General features: G+C 46.3%; 1 protein-coding gene and 1 pseudogene across 5 annotated transcripts in view; one reads left to right on the forward strand and one right to left on the reverse strand.

Annotated features, from left to right (window-relative positions):
- Window positions 1–4,024: 4,024 nt before the first annotated feature.
- LOC128596451 (ubiquitin-conjugating enzyme E2 variant 1-like) lies at window positions 4,025–5,314 on the reverse strand (annotated as a pseudogene).
- Window positions 5,315–8,899: 3,585 nt separating this feature from the next.
- Window positions 8,900–18,002, forward strand: part of UBAP2 (ubiquitin associated protein 2) — a 122,285-nt gene continuing 113,182 nt past the window's right edge. For 2 of the 5 annotated variants that reach the window (XM_053570416.1, XM_053570445.1), the window contains exon 1: window positions 8,902–9,030. The gene's annotated coding sequence lies outside the window, so the exon portion shown is untranslated. Of the gene's footprint in view, window positions 9,031–18,002 lie in introns of all 5 variants that reach the window. The other 3 variants (XR_008375651.1, XM_053570425.1, XM_053570435.1) reach the window with 3 other exon arrangements.

Here is an 18,002-nt window from a genome sequence, read left to right on the forward strand (position 1 = left end):
TTGCTACCATTTGTACAGCCTTCTGAAAATTAGTGGTTTTTGGCCAGATGTGATGGCTCTAGCCTGCAATCCTACCACTCTGGGAGGCCGAGGCATCTCTAAAAATAGTGGGGGGCGGGGGGGTTGTGGGGCACCCGTAGTCCCAGTTACTTGGGAGGCTGAGGCAAGAGTATTGCTTAAGCCCAAGAGTTTGAGGTTGCTGTGAGCTGTGATGCAATAGTGCTCTACTAAGGGCAACATAGTGAGACTCTGTGTCAAAAAAGAAAGAAAGAAAAGAAAGAGGGTGGCACCAGTGGCTCAGTGAGTAGGGCACCGGCCCCATATACTGAGGGTGGTGGGTTCAAACCCAGCCCCAGCCAAACTGCAACAACAACAAAAAAATAGCTGGATGTTGTGGCGGGCACCTGTAGTCCCAGCTATTTGGGAGGCTGAGGCAAGAGAATCGCCTAAGGCCAAGAGCTGGAGGTTGCTATGAGCTGTGACGCCATAGCACTCTACCGAGGGTGACAAAGTGATAAAAAAGAAAACAACAACAACAACAACAACAAAACGAAAGAAAAGAAAGAAAGAAGAAAAAGAAGAAAGAATTAGTGATTTTTTCCATGACAATTATGTGCTTACTTCAGTCTAGCCAAGAAGACTTAAGCAAACAAAAACTGGTAAAAGAGACGATGCTGTCTTTTGTGGTCACAGAATATGAAATCAGTTTCAGAGTCAGTCTCAGAGTTAAGTCAGGTAGAAAAGGGGAGTGAAGGTGGCACCTATGGCTCAGTGAGTAGGGTGCCGGCCCCACATACCAAGAGTGGTGGGTTCAAACCCAGCCCTGGCCAAACTGCAATAGAAAAATAGCCAGGCATTGTGGCAGGCACCTCTAGTCCCAGCTACTCGGGAGGCTGAGGCAAAAGAATCACCTAAGTCCATGAGTTGGAGGATGCTGTGAGCTGTGATGCCACAGCACTCTACCGAGGGTGACAAACTGAGACTCTGTCTTTAAAAAAAAAGAAAAAGAAAAAGAAAAAAAAAGAAAGGGCGGCGCCTGTGGCTCAGCGAGTAGGGCGCCGGCCCCACATGCCGAGGGTGGCGGGTTCAAACCCAGCCCCGGTCAAACTGCAACAACAAAAAAAAAAAAATAGCCGGGCGTTGTGGCGGGCGCCTGTAGTCCCAGCTACTAGGGAGGCTGAGGCAAGAGAATCGCGGAAGCCCAGGAGTTAGAGGTTGCTGTGAGCCGTGTGACGCCACGGCACTCTACCCGAGGGCGGTACAGTGAGACTCTGTCTCTACAAAAAAAAAAAAAAAAAAAAAAAAAAAAGAAAAGGAGAGTGATGTCCCTGAAAGTGGAGGATGAAATAATTATGTCGCATCCAGTTCCTAAAAACTGTAATCAGTTGAGGTTTTAAGGGTTCGATGCCCTCATTTTTTTCTGATCCTAAGTCCTAGAGGACTTCTCCCTTGATAAATGGTAATTTAATAAAAGCACTCAACACAGAAAGGGTAGATGTTTTTGTAAAAGGCAAAAGACTTATATGATCTGAAGAGAAACCAGAGTATAAAGGCAGATTTTTTTTTTTTTTTTTTGTAAAGACAGAGTCTCACTTTATCACCCTCAGTAGAGTGCTGTGGCATCAGCTCACAGCAACCTCCAACTCCTGGGCTTAGGCGATTCTATTGCCTCAGCCTCCCAAGTGGCTGGGACTATAGGCACCCATTACAACACCCGGCTATTTTTTTGTTGCAGTTTTGCCAGGGCTAGGTTTGAATCTACCACCCTCAGTATATGGAGCCGGCGCCCTACCCACTGAGGCACAGTTGCTGCCCGGCAGGTTTTTTTTTTCTTTTTTAAGGTTAGTTAAGTAAAGCAGTGAGAGTGAAAAAGGAACAAAGGAATCTGTAACTTTTATTTTTTTTTAGACAGAGTCTCACTTTTTTGCCCCAGTACAGTGCTGTGGCGTCATAGGTCACAGCAATCTCAAACTTTTTTTTTTTTGTAGAGACAGTCTCATTGTACCACCCTCAGGTAGAGTGCCATGACGTCACACGGCTCACAGCAACCTCTAACTCTTGGGCTTACGCGATTCTCCTGCCTCAGCCTCCCGAGCAGCTGGGACTACAGGCGTCCGCCACAACGCCCGGCTATTTTTTTGCAGCAGTTTGGCGGGGGCTGGGTTTGAACCCACCAGCCTCAGCATATGGGGCCGGTGCCCTACTCACTGAGCCACAGGAGCCGCCCAATCTCAAACTCTTGGGTTTAAGCAATTCTCTTGCCTCAGCCTCCTAAGTAGCTGGGACTATAGGCGCCCGCCACAATGCCGGCTATTTTTTAGACACAGGGCCTCACTCTTGCTTAGGTTGGCTTTGAACTGGTGAGCTCAAGTGAACCACCTGCCTTGGCCTGTCAGAGTTCTGGGATTACAGGCTGTAACATGTTATAATCAATTAGTTGTATACACCACTGCACCTGGACTAGCCAGAGACAAATGTTTTTGAATATGAATATAACAGAAGAAGAAACTGGAGAAGTGACACAGCTTGTATAACATCACAGAGCTAACACATGGTCTCTGATCTCCCTTTTCTTTATTTTATTATTTTTTTGAGACAGAGTCTCAAGCTCTCCCCCTGTTGGGTAGAGTGCTATGGTGTCATAGCTCACAGCAACCTCCAACTTGGGTTTAAGCCATCCTCTTGTCTCAGTTTTTCTATTTTTTTAGTAGAGATGGGGATCTTGCTTTTGGTCAGGCTGGTCTCGAACTCGTGAGCTCAAGCAATCCACACGCCTCAGCCTCCCAGAGAGCTAGGATTACAGGTGTGAGCCACCTCATCTGATCTCTTTCTCTTCTTTTTTTTGTAGAGACAGAGTCTCACTTTATGGCCCTCGGTAGAGTGCCATGGCATCACACAGCTCACAGCAACCTCCAACTCCTGGGCTTAAGCGATTCTCTTGCCTCAGCCTCCACAGTAGCTGGGACTACAGGTGCCCGCCACAACATCCAGCTATTTTTTTGTTGCAGTTCGGCCGGGCTGGGTTTGAACCCCGCCACCCTCGGTATATGGGGCTGGCGCCTTACCGACGAGCCACAGGTGCCGCCCTCTTTCTCTTCTTTTTTGTTGCAGTCTCACTCTGTTGCCCAGGTTAGAGTGCCATGGGGTCAGTCTATCTCACATCAATGCCAAATTCCTGGGCTCAAGCGATCCTCCTGCTTCAGCTTCCCCAGTAACTAGGACTACAGGCACCTGCCACAATGCCCAGCTAGTTTTTCTATTTTTAGTGGTGACAGGTTCTCCCTTTTGCTCAGGCTGGTCTCGAATTCCTAAGCTCGAGCAATCCACCCACCTAGGACTCCCAGAGTGCTAGGATTACAGGCATGAGCCAGCTTACCTAGCAATTTTTTGGTATTTTTAGTAGAGAAGGGAATCTCACTCTTACTCCAGCTGGTCTTGAACATCTGACTTCAGCTCAAGGGATCCTCCTGCCTCAGCATCCCAGAGTGTTAGGATTTCAGGTATGAGCCACTGTGCCCAGTCTCTAGTCTCTTCTTTCTTTGCGTTTTTTTTTTTTTTTTTTTTTTTTTGAGACAGAGTCTATGTTGCCCTCAGTAGAGTGCTGTTGCATCACAGCTCACAGCAACCTTAAACTCTTGGGGTCAAGTGATTCTCTTGCCTCAGCCTCCCTTGTAGCTGGGACTACAGGCGCCCGCCACAATGCCTGGCTATTCTTTTCGTTTGTTTGTTTGCTTAGCAGGCTGGGGAAGGGGCTCAAACCTACCAGTTCCGGTGTATGTGGCTGTCACCTTAACTGCTGAGCCTCTTTCTTTGTTTTTTTTTTTTTTTTTATAGCACAACTTATATATTTCAAATGGACAAAAAATTAGTATCATTTACAGTACTTTAAGATAAATTGCCTTTGAATGGGAGCTTCCTTTCCAGTACTTTGAGGTCTACAAGACGTATCTAGAAAATTTACTACTGTGGAAAATGAAGACTGCTTAAATCGAATAGGGGGAAGGGGGAGGGCCTGTGGTTTTCCTTTTGATTAATTGCTGTTAACACTGTCCTTCAGGTGGCTGAGGGAGTTTCATATTTTCTTTAGACATCATTAGGCGCCGAAGCTCTTGCAGGACAACTTTGATGCTATATGAATTCTGCCATTTTGCTAGCACTGATATGGCTCTTGGGTCCACCAATCCATTAGAACTATTAACTCCATTCATATTAATTTTTGTTACAAATCTTACAAAGGGGGATGCTTCTGGGTATTTAGGTCCACATTCTATTTTAAGGCTGTATATTCAGTTTTCATAAATTGTCCGAGCCTGTGGTGGCTGCCATCTTGCGTCCTCTTTCTTTGTTTTTAAGAAGGGGGCCTCAGATAGGGTGCAGTGGCTCACTCCTGTAATCCTAGCACTCTGGGAGGCTGAGGCCATTGAACTGCCTGAGCTCACAGGTTCGAGACCAGCCTGAGCGAGAGCGAGACACCCACCTCTGAAAATAACTGGGCATTGTGCCCGGCGCCTATAGTCCCAGCTTACTTGGGAGGCGAGAGAATTGTTTAAGCCCAAGAGTAGAGGTTGCTGTGAGCTATGATGCCATGGCACTCTCCCAAGGGCAACAAAGTGAGACTTTGTTTAAAAATAAATAAATAAATAAATAAATAAATAAATAAATAAATAAATAGAAGGGCGGCACCTGTGGCTCAGTGGGTAGGGCACCGGCCTCATATACCGAGGGTAGCGAGTTCAAACCTGGCCCCAGCCAAACTGCAACAAAAAATAGCCAGGTGTTGTGGCGGCGGCCTGTAGTCCCAGCTACTCTGGAGACTAAGGCAAGAGAATCGCCTAAGTCCAAGAGCTGGAGGTTGCTGTAAGCTGCGATGTCACAGCACTCTATCAAGGGCAACAAAGTGAGACTCTGTCTCTAAAAAAAAAATAAATATGGGCGGCGCCTGTGGCTCAAGGAGTAGGGCGCCGGTCCCATATGCCAGAGGTGGTGGGTTCAAACCCAGCCTCAGCCAAAAACCAAAAAAAAAAAATAAAAAAAAAAAAATAAAATAAAAAAAAAATAAATAAAAGAAAAAAGAAAAAGAAAAGAAAAGAAGGGTCATACTCTGGTGCCCAAGCTGGAGTAGTGTGGCCTGATTATATCTCACTGCAACTTCCCACTCCTGGCCTCAAGCAATCCTTCTGCCTTGGCTGGGATTACAGGCGTAAGCCACTATGCATGGCCCTTTTTAAAGTTAATTTTTTTTTGCAGTTTTTGGCCGGGGCTGGGCATATAGGGCCAGCGCCCTACTCCGTTGAGCCACAGGCACTACCCGCATGGCCCTTTTTAAAGTTAATGTTTAATTAAGTAATTCACAAGTAATTTCTCTGTGTAAAAAAACAAAAACATCAGACTATAGTTCCTTTGGGCCAGCACCCTGAATTATCTCTATCTACTCCTCAGAGACAGCCACTGTTAGCAAGTTTGTCTAAATCCATTCAGAATCTTTTATCCTACTCTGTCCATTAAGTAGTTGACTCTCAAGGGTGGTTTTTATCTTTGACTCTCCCACACATTTTTTTTTTTTTTGAGACAGAGTCTCACTATGTCACCTTCTGAAGAGTGCAATGGCATCTCAGCTCACAGAAACCTCAAACTCTAGGGCTCAAGCAATTCTCTTGCCTCAGCCTGCCAGGTAGCTGGGACTACAGGCATCTGCCACAATGCCCGGCTACTTTTTGGTTGGAGTTATCATTGTTTGGCAGACCTGGGCTGGGTTCGAACCCTCGAGCTCCAGTGTATGTGGCTGGTGCCCTAGCCCTTTGAGCTACAGGCGCCAAGCCACCCACACATTTCTATAAAGCAGGAATACAAAGAATGGGAAGACAGAACTAACCAGAAACAATACTAGCTCCCTGACAAAAGGAAAGACATAAGATACAATCTATACACGAATGGCCATTATAATAAATTCTATTCATTGAAGTCACGGCCTCAGGATTCTTTTTTTTTTTTTTGAGACACTTTGTTGTCCTCAGTAGAGTGTCATGTGTCAGAGGTCACAGCAACCTCAAACTCTTGGGCTTAAGCAATTCTCTTTCCTCAGCTTCCCAAGTAGCTGGGACTACAGGAGCCCGCCACAACACCCAGCTACTCTTTTTTTTTTTTTGAGACAAGAGTCTCAAACTGTTGTCCTGGGTAGAGTGCTGTGGTGTAACAGCTTACAGCAACCTCAAACTCTTTTTTTTTGTAGAGACAGAGTCTCACTTTATGGCCCTTGGTAGAGTGCCATGGCCTCACACAGCTCACAGCAACCTCCAACTCCTGGGCTTACCAGCAACCTCCAACTCCTGGGCTTACGCGATTCTCTTGCCTCAGCCTCCTGAGTAGCTGGGACTACAGGCGCCCGCCACAACGCCCGGCTATTTTTTTTTGGTTGCTGTTTGGCCGGGGCCGGGTTTGAACCCACCACCCTCGGTATATGGGGCCGGCGCCCTATCGACTGAGCCACAGGCGCCGCCCCTCAAACTCTTTGGTTTAAGCCATCCTCTTGCCTCAGCCTCCCAAGTAGCTGAAACTACAGGCACCCACCACAATGCCTGGCTTTTTTTTTTTTTTTTGAGACAGAGTTTCATTTTGTTGCCCTTGGTAGGGTGATTAGCGTCACAGCTCACAGCAACCTCCAGCTTTTGGGCTTAGGCAATTCTCTTGCCTCAGCCTCACAACGCCCAGCTATTTTTTGTTACAGTTTGGCCAGGGCTGGGCTCGAATCCACCACTCTCAGCATACCGGGCTGGCACCCTACTCACTGAGCCACAGGGGCCGCCCTATTTTTTGGTTATAGTTGTGATTGTTTGGTGGACCCAGCTGGATTCGAACTGCCAGCTCCAGTGTATGCGGCTGGCGCCCTAGACCCTTGAGCTACAAGCTCTGAGATAACACCCAGCTATTCTTTTTTTTTTTTTTTGGTTGGGGCTGGGTTTGAACCTGCCACCTCCAGCATATGGGGCTGGCGCCTTACTCCTTTGAGCCACAGGTGCCGCCCCCCAGCTATTCTTTTAGAAAGGAGGTCTTACAAAAAAATAGCTGGCCTTGTGGCAGGCACCTGTAGTCCCAGCTACTTGGGAGGCTGAGGCAAAAGAATTGCCTAAGCCCAAGAGCTGGAGGTTGCTATGAGCTGTGACACCACAGCACTCTGCCGAGGGCCACAAAATAAAACTCTGTCTCTTAAAAAAAAAAAAAAAAAGAAGGGAGGTCTTGCTCTGGCACAGGCAGGTCTCGAACTACTGAGCTTAGGCAATCCACCCATCTCAGCCTCCCAGAGTGCTAGGATTACAGGCGTGAGCCACCCTGCCTGCCTGGGCCTTAGGATTATTTGATCAATTTATATGAACAATGAAGGCTTCCCTTGAGCTGGACTGGACTGTTTAAGGTTTCAACTGCTTTACTGCAAGTAATTTAACAAAAAACAAGTCCATTATTAACTAGCAAGTTAGTAATTAGTACAGTGTCCTGCACAAAGTTCAGTACAAGTCAATTCCTTTTCTCTTACTTAGATCTGTTGGAGTCCAAGTGTACAGAGTGTGAATTACTAATAGTTATTGAGGGTTTCCAATGTGACAAGCAGGTATTTTCCATAATCTCATTTAATTTTCACAACTTGTTGAAATTATTTATCACAGTGGAAAGTTCCAACTGAGATAAGGCCTGCTAAAACTGCAAAGGCCTTGTATCTAATCAGGCTGGGATACCACTTCTGAGGATCAAATTGGCCAATAAATGAGAAAATACTTAAAACTCTTAAAAACACTGTGCTATGAGTATTAACCATTTTATTATTTATGACAAATTTCTGGAGTTAACAACGGATGAAATGATTTTTTTAATAACTGTTTTAGATAAGTGGGGTCTTGCTTGGTTGTTCATACTGGTCTCTCTTGGCCTCAAGAGATCCTCCGGGGTTCAGCTTCCCAAAGTAATGGGATTATAGGTGTGAGCCATCACGCCCACCCTGGCTGGCAGATCTAATTGAAAGGAAAGTTACTTAATTTTCAGAAACAGAAAATCCGATTTGGGTCTCTTCAGCCAGAGACAGCTCTCTAAGCCTCTTTCCTTAACCTTAAAGCGGGGCTATCTCAGACTAAAGAGATTAATTATACTACATAATAATAAGGACTATAAATGGCGTCTAATAAATGTAGTCTTCACGCAGAAAAGGCTTTGAAGGGCAAAACACGACCCACACTTAACGGGACCGAAGTCGCGAGGGCTCTCCGCCTTGCGGAGGTTCTCAGAGCCTCAGATTTCGCGGCGAGCCGTTGGCGTTTTCCCGCGCACAGGGTGGGGCGAAACGCGAGTCCCCGGCTGGACCACACCTCTCGCAGGAACCACGCTCGGCACCTGGCGGGCAGCATCCGCTAATATGAGACCCAGGAACCTAGCCTGGCCGCTTTTCCTCCTGACCTTCCCTGGGTACTAAGGTCTCTGGATGGGTGCATCTATGAACCTGCGGGGGAAGAAGCTGCGGAAGTGTGCGCTCCTGCTACGCTGTATGTTGGAAATCGTAGTCCCCTGGTTGCAACGTTCCGCAGGCCAAATTGCCTTGACTGGTTGGACCACATCACGTGATAGGAGAAAGGCGGCCGCAGGGGAGCAACCTGTGGTGCCTTGTGAGGTCATCACCGCGCGACAACGAACTGCCGTTGCGGGCAGCCTGGTTGCGGTGGGTCTCACTTTTTGACATCTACAAGTACAATGCCACAAAATCCCCTTTATTTGCTCCTTCCCTTTGTCTTTTCCCGTCTCCGCACTTTTGGCTTCCTTGGGTCCGGGTACGGGCAATTAGCCAGGAGAGGCATCGGGCTGGGGAGCCGCGCGCGGGGGACGTGAGTGGCTCCTCCTTCCCCCGTGACGCCGAGGTCACGTGACAGGGTGGGCCGCCTCTGCCGCCGCCGCCGCTTTGTAAGAGGCACATTGGCAGGTAACGAGCGGCGGCGGCGGCGGCAGCGGCAGAAGCGGCAGCAGCGGTTCCCGAGTCCAGCGACAGCAGCATTGGTAATTGCCACTCTCTCCCTCTCGTTACTTGTTCCAGGGCGCTCAGTGTTGCAGCGTGCACTTTCTAGTCTTGGATTCAGCTTTTCTGAATTCCCAACCTTTTTCTCACTGCCCCAGCACTTACTCGTGAGGATCGGGCCAAGGTTTTCTAGCCAGCTTCATGTTCCCTCCGTATGTCCAGGCCCGGACCGCCTCCTTCCTCTTTCCCTCGTGTTGTCCTTCGCTACTTTCTACTTTCCGGCATCCTTGTCGGTCAGGCCCCACCCAGCCCCCAGGGACGCCTTTCCTTTCCCCCGCCTTTCGGTTTTCTGCCCTGGAGGGTGTGGTTTACTCTCCCACCTCGGTCCCTTTCAGTCCGCGGAGCTCCCTCGTCACGCTGTCGCTCTCTTCCTGCCCGGCTTTCTGTCTTCACGCCCGCGGCTAGTCCTGGGACTGGCCCTCTTGAGCCCAACTTCTGCGCTCTCTAACCTTTTCCAGTTTGCCCAGAGTTCAGTTCTACTTTTTTTCAGTTAGAGAGCTTTGGTCTCAGTTCGGACTTAGTTTTCCTCTTCACTCCTTGTTCCTGTTGTCCGCTTGTGTTAACAGTTTGTTTTCTGTGCCGTAGGTTTGTGACCGCTTTATAAACCGTAAAGCACTGTTACAGTACATGTAGTGTTATTCTGTTACTGATGCATAGAACTCAGTTTGCCTCTAAATCACTTTCTCACCCCTTTCCCCCAGTTTTTAATCTGATCAGTTTGCACAGGCATCTTTCAACTGTCACCACTGTGGGCTCTTATCCTTGCCTTTAGAGGTTGATCCCTTCGTTTCTTTCCTGTTTGACATAATCTGTCACCACCGCTATTGGACATTGTTTCTAACTTCATATCCAAAGTATATGGTACGTTACTATTTAGGCTTACTTTGTCTGTGGTTAAGATATAAAAAAATAGACTTAACGTCCTTTTTCTTTCTTTTTTTTTTTAGAGACAGAGTCACTTTGTCGCCCTTGGTAGAGTTCTATGGCGTCACAGCTCACAGCAACCTCCAGCTCTTAGGCTTAAGCTATTCTCTTGCCTTGCCTCAGCCTCCCGAGTAGCTGGGACTACAGGCACCCGCCACAACGCCCGGTTATTTTTTTGTTGCAGTTTGGCTGGGGCTGGGTTCAAACCCATCACACACACACACCCCACCCCCACCCCTGTATATGTGGCCTGCGCCCTACTCACTGAGCCACGGGCGCTGCCCTAGACTTAACATCTTATTCTAGCATCTATATGTACTAATAGTTGAGGTTTTTTTTTTTTTGTTTGTTTTGAGACAGATTCTAATTTTGTCTCCCTGGTTAGAGTGCTATGGACTCATAGCTCACAGCAAAATCAAACTATTGGGCTCAAGTGATTCTCTTGCCTCAGCCTCCCAAGTAGCTGGGACTGCAGGGTCCTTCACAACACCTGGTTATTTTTAGAGACGGGGTTTCACTCTGGCTCAGGCTGGTCTCAAACCTGGGACCTCAGGGCAGTCCACTGGCTTGGGCCTCCCAGAGTGCTAGGATTACAGGCATGAGCCACAGTGTCAGGTCTTAAACAATACTTTTTCTTTTGTTCTTCTTCTTCTTTTTTTTTTTTTTAAATCTCTCTTTTTTAGAGATGATTTTGCTATGTTGCCCAGGCTGGCCTGTAACTCCTGGGCTCAAGCAGTTCTTTCATCTCAGCCTCACCACACCGGGCAAGTTGGGAGCTTCTTAAGGTCTTCATAAGGTATTCAAAGATTGTCTTTTATTTGAAAGGCGTATAATTAACTTTTTGGCTGAAAACCATTCTTATATTTTCTCTTCCACTATGATAGCAATTTTTTTCACCACGGGGTGTGCCACTAGTTTGAGTGTTTCTCACTTTTTTTTACTGTGAATTGCACTTTTTACTGTCATTTTGTCAAATGTGGATGGAAGGTGACTGTCATACCCAAGCTCTCCTGTGTCCTAGGCATTGAGTGGGTACATAGGTGGTCCACATCTATTTCAGGAAAAGGAATAAATTTCACTCTCTGGAGATGATGGTCTTCTAGTATACCAACATTCCTTGCCTACAGAGCACCTTGGCTAGGGCAATATTCCCATTGTTGTGAAGACTTCACTTATCATTAGGCAAAGGTAATTAATAAGTTTCCCACATAGTTCTTCTGGATTTGCTGCCAGTTTATCCCTCCTGATTTTCCTACTTATAGCTAGTTAACACATGTAATGAGAAATTTTTTTCCCATACACCTCTATCTTGCTTTTTTCCTGCAGCTCTGATTTCTTGTTTGCTTCTCTGTTGCCTCTGACATTTAATAATTACGAAACTTTTCAGAGACAGGAAGTTTTTTGTCATGACTGAAATAAGACTGGAAGTGGTGGCATGGGAGGGAATGAGGCCATGGGAAAGGGCTGTGGTAATTGCCTCTCTTGCCTGTTTCCTTCTGCTCTGGTTTCCTCTGGCCTCTCTTTAAATGTGGGCTGGACCAGCCATAGTCACATGGAGCTACCTTTAGAACTATACTGGAACAATACTAATAACTCTGCTTCCCTTTCCTGGTAACCAGTGCACCTTGTGCAGTGATCACCAGGAGTGACTGAGTGACTTACTGTTTTATTGAGTGAGTGAATATAGGTTTATTTAATTTACTTGTTTTTTTTTTTTATTTTTAATTTCAGTGTGCTTGTTCATTCTTCTTTGTTTGAAGTACTCCTTTTTTGTTGATTTTCTTCTTCCTCTGGCAGTGCTGGCTGTTTTTTTTTTTTTTTTGTAGAGACAGAGTCTCACTGTACTGCCCTCGGGTAGAGTGCCGTGGTGTCACACGGCTCACAGCAACCTCTAACTCTTGGGCTTATGCGATTCTCTTGCCTCAGCCTCCCGAGCAGCTGGGACTACAGGCGCCCGCCACAACGCCCGGCTATTTTTTGGTTGCAGTTTGGCCGGGGCTGGGTCCGAACCCGCCACCCTCGGCGTATGGGGCCGGCGCCCTACTCACTGAGCCACAGGCGCCGCCCTGTTTTTTTTTTTTTTTTGTAGAGACAGAGTCTCACTTTATGGCCCTGGGTATAGTGCTATGGCCTCACACAGCTCACAGCAACCACCAGCTCCTGGGCTTAAGAGATTCTCTTGCCTCAGCCTCCAGAGTAGCTGGGACGACAGGCGCACGCCACAACGCCCGGTTATTTTTGGGTTGCAGTTTGGCCGGGGCCGGGTTTGAACCCGCCACCCTCGGTATATGGGGCCGGCGCCTTACCGACTGAGCCACAGGCGCCGCCCGGTGCTGGCTGTTTTTGATGTTGTTAGTAGTGACGGGGTTTTACTCTGGCTCACTGCTGCTCATACTGGTCTTGAACCTCTGAGCTCAGACAATCCACCCGCCTTGGCCTCCCACAGTGCTGGGACTACAGGCGTGAGCCACCATGCCCGGCCAATTTACTTGTGTTTTGATGGGAACTTGTCTCTACCCCCTTAAATATAAAGTGTGTGTAAAAAGTATAAAACGTAAGTATAAGATATGTGTAGAAAGTATAAAACTGTCTTGAAGGGGTTTAAGTGTTCTGAAGTGAAGCCTTTACTTTTTTTGTTGTTGTTTGAGATAGGCTCTCATCCTATTGCCTAGGCTAGAGTGCAGTGGCTTTCTCATAGCTCACTGCAACCTCTAGTGTCTGGGCTCAAGTGATCCTGCTTCAGCCTCCCAAGTAGCTGCGACTCCATGAGCATGCCACTATGCCTGGCTAATTTTTCTTTCTTTCTCCCCCCCCCCCCCCAGTAGAGTGCTGTTGCGTCATAGCTCACAGCAACCTCAAGCTCTTGGGCCAGGGTGATTCTCCTGTTTCAACCTCCTGAGTACCTGGGACTACAGGCACCCGCCACAATGCCCAGCTATTTTTGTTGCATTTGCCACTGCTGTTTTAGCTGGCCGAGGGGCCGGGTTTGAACCCCTCACCCTTGGTATAGGGGACCCGGTGGCATCCTACCCACAGAGCCACTGGTGCCACCCTATTTTTTTTGCAGTTTTTGGCCAGGGTTGGGTTTGAACCCGCCACCTCTGTGAGCCACAGGCACTGCCCGCTAATTTTTCAAATTGCTATGTATGGGGTAGGGTAGTGGTCTTGAACTTCTGGCCTTAAGCAATCCTCCCACCTTAGTCTCTCAAAGTGCTAGGGTTATAGGTGTGAGCTATCTTGCCTAGCTTCCATATTCCTCACTGGCTCTGGCAACAAAAGATTACTAAATAACTATACTATTATCTTCTGCCATGTTCTTTTTTTTTGAATAGTCTCACTGTGTCTCACTTGATAGAGTGCCATGGCGTTATAACTCACAGCAACCTTAAACTCTTGGGCTCAAATGATCCTCTTGCCTCAGCCAAGTAGCTGGGACTACAGGTGCCCCCAGTACTCCCCAGCTGTTTTTATTTTTTTCCCCCAGTGGTTTTTAGAGACAGGGTCTAACTCTTGCTCAGGCTGATCTTGAACTCCTGAGCTTATGCAATTCACCCACCTTGGCCTCCCAGAGTGCTAGGATTACAGGGGTAAGCCCCTGTGCCCCACGGAGACTCTTATTTCTAAAAAAAGAGAAAAAGAGTGTCAAATGTGGTGAGAAGCGGAGAAGGAGTAGAACAGGGAGTTCAATCTGTAACTGACTAAACAAGTGAGATAACTTACTACCTCTCCTCCCTTAGTACTTTTGTTATTTACGCTTTTTTACACTCTAAGTCTTTTTTTATCAAATCATTCCTAGGTATTAAGAAGACTTGTACAGGCCCAGAATTTCTTCTTGTTAGTGGTCTATTTCTCCCTTTGTATCTTTTTAAATTCTCTCCTACTTTCTCTTTCCTTTGTTCTCTCCCTTTTTTTTGCGGTTTTTGGCCGGGGCTGGGTTTGAACCCATCAGCCACGCCGTACTCCTTTGAGCCACAGGTGCCGCCCTGTTCTTTCCTTTTTCTTTCTTTTCTTTTTTTTTTTTTTTTTGTAGAGACAGAGTCTCACTTTACCGCCTTCAGTAGAGTGCCATGATGTCACAGAACTCACAGCAACCTCTAGCTCCTGGGCTTCCGCGATTCTCCTGCCTCAGCCCCCCCGAGCAGCTGGGACTACAGGCGCCCGCCACAATGCCCGGCTATTTTTTGGTTGCAGTTCAGCCGGGGCTGGGTTTGAACCCGCCACCCTTGGTATATGGGGCCGGCGCCCCACTCACTGAGCCACAGGCGCCACCCTCTCTCCTTTTTCTTTTTGTGCTTCTCTCTCTCCTCTCGCCTTTCTCTCTTACTAAGAGAACAGATTTGCCTCTGTTGTCCAGGCTGCTGGAGTGGCCAGACATAGCTCCATAGCTCATTATAGCCTTGAACTTCTTCTTTTTTTTTTTTTTTTTGCAGTTTTTGGCCAAGGCTGGGTTCGAACCTGCCACCTCCAGCATATGGGGCCGGCGTCCTACTCCTTTGAGCCACAGGTGCCACCCCTATAGCCTTGAACTTCTAGGCTCAAGCAATATTCCTGAATCAGCCTCCTGAGTGCTTGGGAATACAAGTGCACACCACCTTGCTTGGATAATTAAAGATGGGATTTCCCTATGTTTGTCCAGGCTGTCTTGAATTCTTGCCTCCTGCTTCAGCCTCCCAAAGTGTTGGGATTACAGGCCTGGGCTGCCATGTCTGGCCTCATTTCTAATTTTTTGTGATTATAAATTATACTTTTCTTGTGGACGTCCCTTCTACGAAGAAAGTTCATTTTCTCAAGACTGTATGTAACTGAGAATGGAATTTTTGGCTTGTGTGTAGGGTATGCACTACTTTACTAGATGATGCTAAACTGTTTCCCACGTGTTGTAGAGTTGTTTTCAGTCAGGTTCCTCATCTGAACTACAGAATACAGAAAACTGAGTGACTGTTTTCTTAATTCTTTTGAGGATAGTATATACAAATACCATTATAGATGTCTAGGGAAGAAGATCAGTTCATACATGTAATGGATAGCCTATACTTTAAAGAGTTCTTCTACATCCCCGGCAATGTTTGATATTGCTGTAATTTTTAGTTTTAGCCAGTTGTAGTGGGATGTTTTATTTTAATTTAATTTATTTTATTTAATTAATTTTTTTGAGACAGAGTCTCACTATGTCACCCTCAGTAGAGTGCTGTAGTGTCACAGCTCACAGTAACCTCAAACTCTTGGTCTTAAGTGATCTCCTGCCTGAGACTCCAAGTAGCTGGGACCACAGGCGCCCGCCACAACGTCTGGCTATTTTTTTGGTTGCAGTTGTCATTGTTGTTTAGTTGGCCCGAGCTGGGTTCGAACCCTCCAGCCTCAGTGTATGTGGCTTGTGCCATAACCACTATGCTATGGATATCAAGCCATAGTGGAATGTTTTAGATACATTTTTAATGAACACCACATACTCAAATTTTGCTTTAATACAACATGGTAACTTTGGCACAGAGGCCATTCAAATCTACTGTAATTACAGACATTTTGGATATGTGGGTCACTACAAAAGTTGAGACAGATTGTGTCGTGGTCTGTTATTTCACTTCCAAAATACACGTTTTTGTTTTGTTTTGTAGAGACAGTCTCATTTTGTTACCCTCGTTAGAGTCTGTGGTGTCACACAGCTCACAGCAACCTCAACTCCTGGGCTTAGGCAATTCTCTTTCTTTAGCCTCCTGAGTAGCTGGGACTACAGGTGCCTGCCACAACACTGAGCTGTTTTTTTGTTGCAGTTTGGCCGGGGCTGGATTCAAACCCACCACCCTTAACCACTGGCGCCCTACCCACTGAGCCACAGACACTGCCCCCAAGATACACATTTTACAGTGTCCTTCCTGATGTACTCAGACAAGTTTCAGTTTACTCAGCTTATTGGTGTTGCTGGGAGGGCTATCATTTGTTTCTGTCCACATGGATTTTACGTTTATTGATTTTTGTGTATGTCTAAACTTTTGTAATGTCCCATATGTATTTTTGCCATCATATTTAGTCTTTTACTTGCCTGGTCTGTGTGTGTGTTCTGTTCTTTTCAGATTTTGATTCCTTTTTCTGTTTGATTTCCTTTATCTTTTTAAGATTTTTCAAATCTTAAAAAAAAAAAAAGATTTTTCAAATCTATAAAAGCTAATGGAAGAGTAATGAACACATGTATACATACCCTTTCCTGAGAATTACTTCTTTCTTTTTTTTTTTTAGATTTTATTTTATTTATTTATTTATTTTTTGTGTGTGTGGTTTTTGGCCGGGGCTGGGTTTGAACCCGCCACCTCCGGCATATGAGACCGGTGCCCTTCCCCTTTGAGCCACAGGTGCCGCCCGAGAATTACTTCTTTTTTTTTTTTTTTTTTTTTTTGTGGCTGGGGCTGGATTTGAACCTACCACCTCCGGCATATGGGACCAGCGCCCTACTCCTTGAGCCACAGGCGCCGCCCGAGAATTACTTCTTAATATTTTACCATATCAGGTTTTCTCTCTACATATACTACATATATTGTATTTGGAGGCCAAATGATTTGAAAGTAAAATGCGAACATCTTTATGCGAAATAATTTGGTAAGTATCTCCTTAGAATAAAGAGCTTCTCTTACAAAAATACACAGTAACATGGGTAATTACCTAATAGTATGTATAATATATAATATCAATAATATATAAATCCATATTCAGACTTCCCAGTTGTGTACAAATTGCCTTTTTGTAGCTTCTACTATCTAGTCAGGGTTTCTGTCACTGATGGAAACTACTGAATAATAAGCTCTTTCCCTTTATTTATTTATTCTTTTTTGTGAGACACAGTATTACTTTGACACTCTTGGTAGAGCACAGTGGCGTCATAGCTCACAGCAACCTCAAACTCTTGGGCTCAAGCGATCCCTCTTGCCTCAGCCTCCCAAGTAGCTGGGGCTACAGGTGCCTGCCACAGTGCCCTGCTATTTTATTTATTTATTTATTTTGAGACAGAGTCTCAAGCTGTCACCTGGGATAGAGTGCTGTGGCGTCATAGTCCACAGCAACCTCAAACTCTTGGGCTTAAGTGATTCTCTTGCCTCCGCTTAATCCCAAGTAGCTGGGATTACAGGTGCCCGCCACAATGTCCGGCTATTTTTTTATTTTGGTTGTTGTCATTGTTTGGCAGGCCCAGGCTGGATTTGAATCCACCAGTTCCTGTAGCTGGCTCCATAGGTGCTCAGCTGCCCTGCTATTTTATTTTATTTTACTTTATTTTTACTTGTTTTTAGAGACAGAGTTTCACTTTGTTGCCCTCGGTAGAGTGCTGTGGCGTCACAGCTCACACCAACCTTCAGTTCTTGGGCTTAGGCGATTCTTTTGCCTCAGTCCCCCGAATAGGTGGGACTACAGGTACCAGCCACAAAACCTGGCTATTTTTTGTTGCAGTTTGGCCAGGGCCAGGTTCGAACCCACCACCCTTGTATATGGGGCCGGCACCCTACTCACTGAACCACAGGCGCTTCCCCTGCTATTTTATTTTAAAGATAGGATCTCACTCTTGTTTAGGCTGGTCTCAAACTCCTGACCAAAAGCAGTCCACCAGAGTGCTAGAATTGCAGGCGAGAGCAACTGGGCCTGGCCTGATAATCTACTGCTTTCTTTCTGTTTTTGTCTTTTTTTTTTTTCTTTTGAGACAGAGTCTCATTCAGTGGACCTGGCGTTGAGTGCTGTTGCTTCATGTCTCACAGCAACCTCAAACTCTTGGGCTCAAGCAATTCTCTTGTTTCAGCCTCCCTAGTAGCTGGGACTATAGGTGCTCAAGCACAACTCTGGGCTATTTTTAGAGATGGGGTCTTGCTCCGGCTCAGGCTAGTCTTGAACTCTGGAAATCAAGCAGTCCACCTTCTTTGGCCTGCCAGAGTGCTGGGATTATAGGTGAGCCACCGTGCCCTGCCTTGACAATCTATTTCTTTATTTTATTTTTTGAGACAGTCCCACTTTGTCACCCTTGGTAGAGTGCTATGACGTCACAGCTCACAGC

The sequence above is a fragment of the Nycticebus coucang genome, chromosome 2 (assembly GCF_027406575.1).
Source record: "Nycticebus coucang isolate mNycCou1 chromosome 2, mNycCou1.pri, whole genome shotgun sequence".
NCBI lineage: Eukaryota > Metazoa > Chordata > Mammalia > Primates > Lorisidae > Nycticebus > Nycticebus coucang.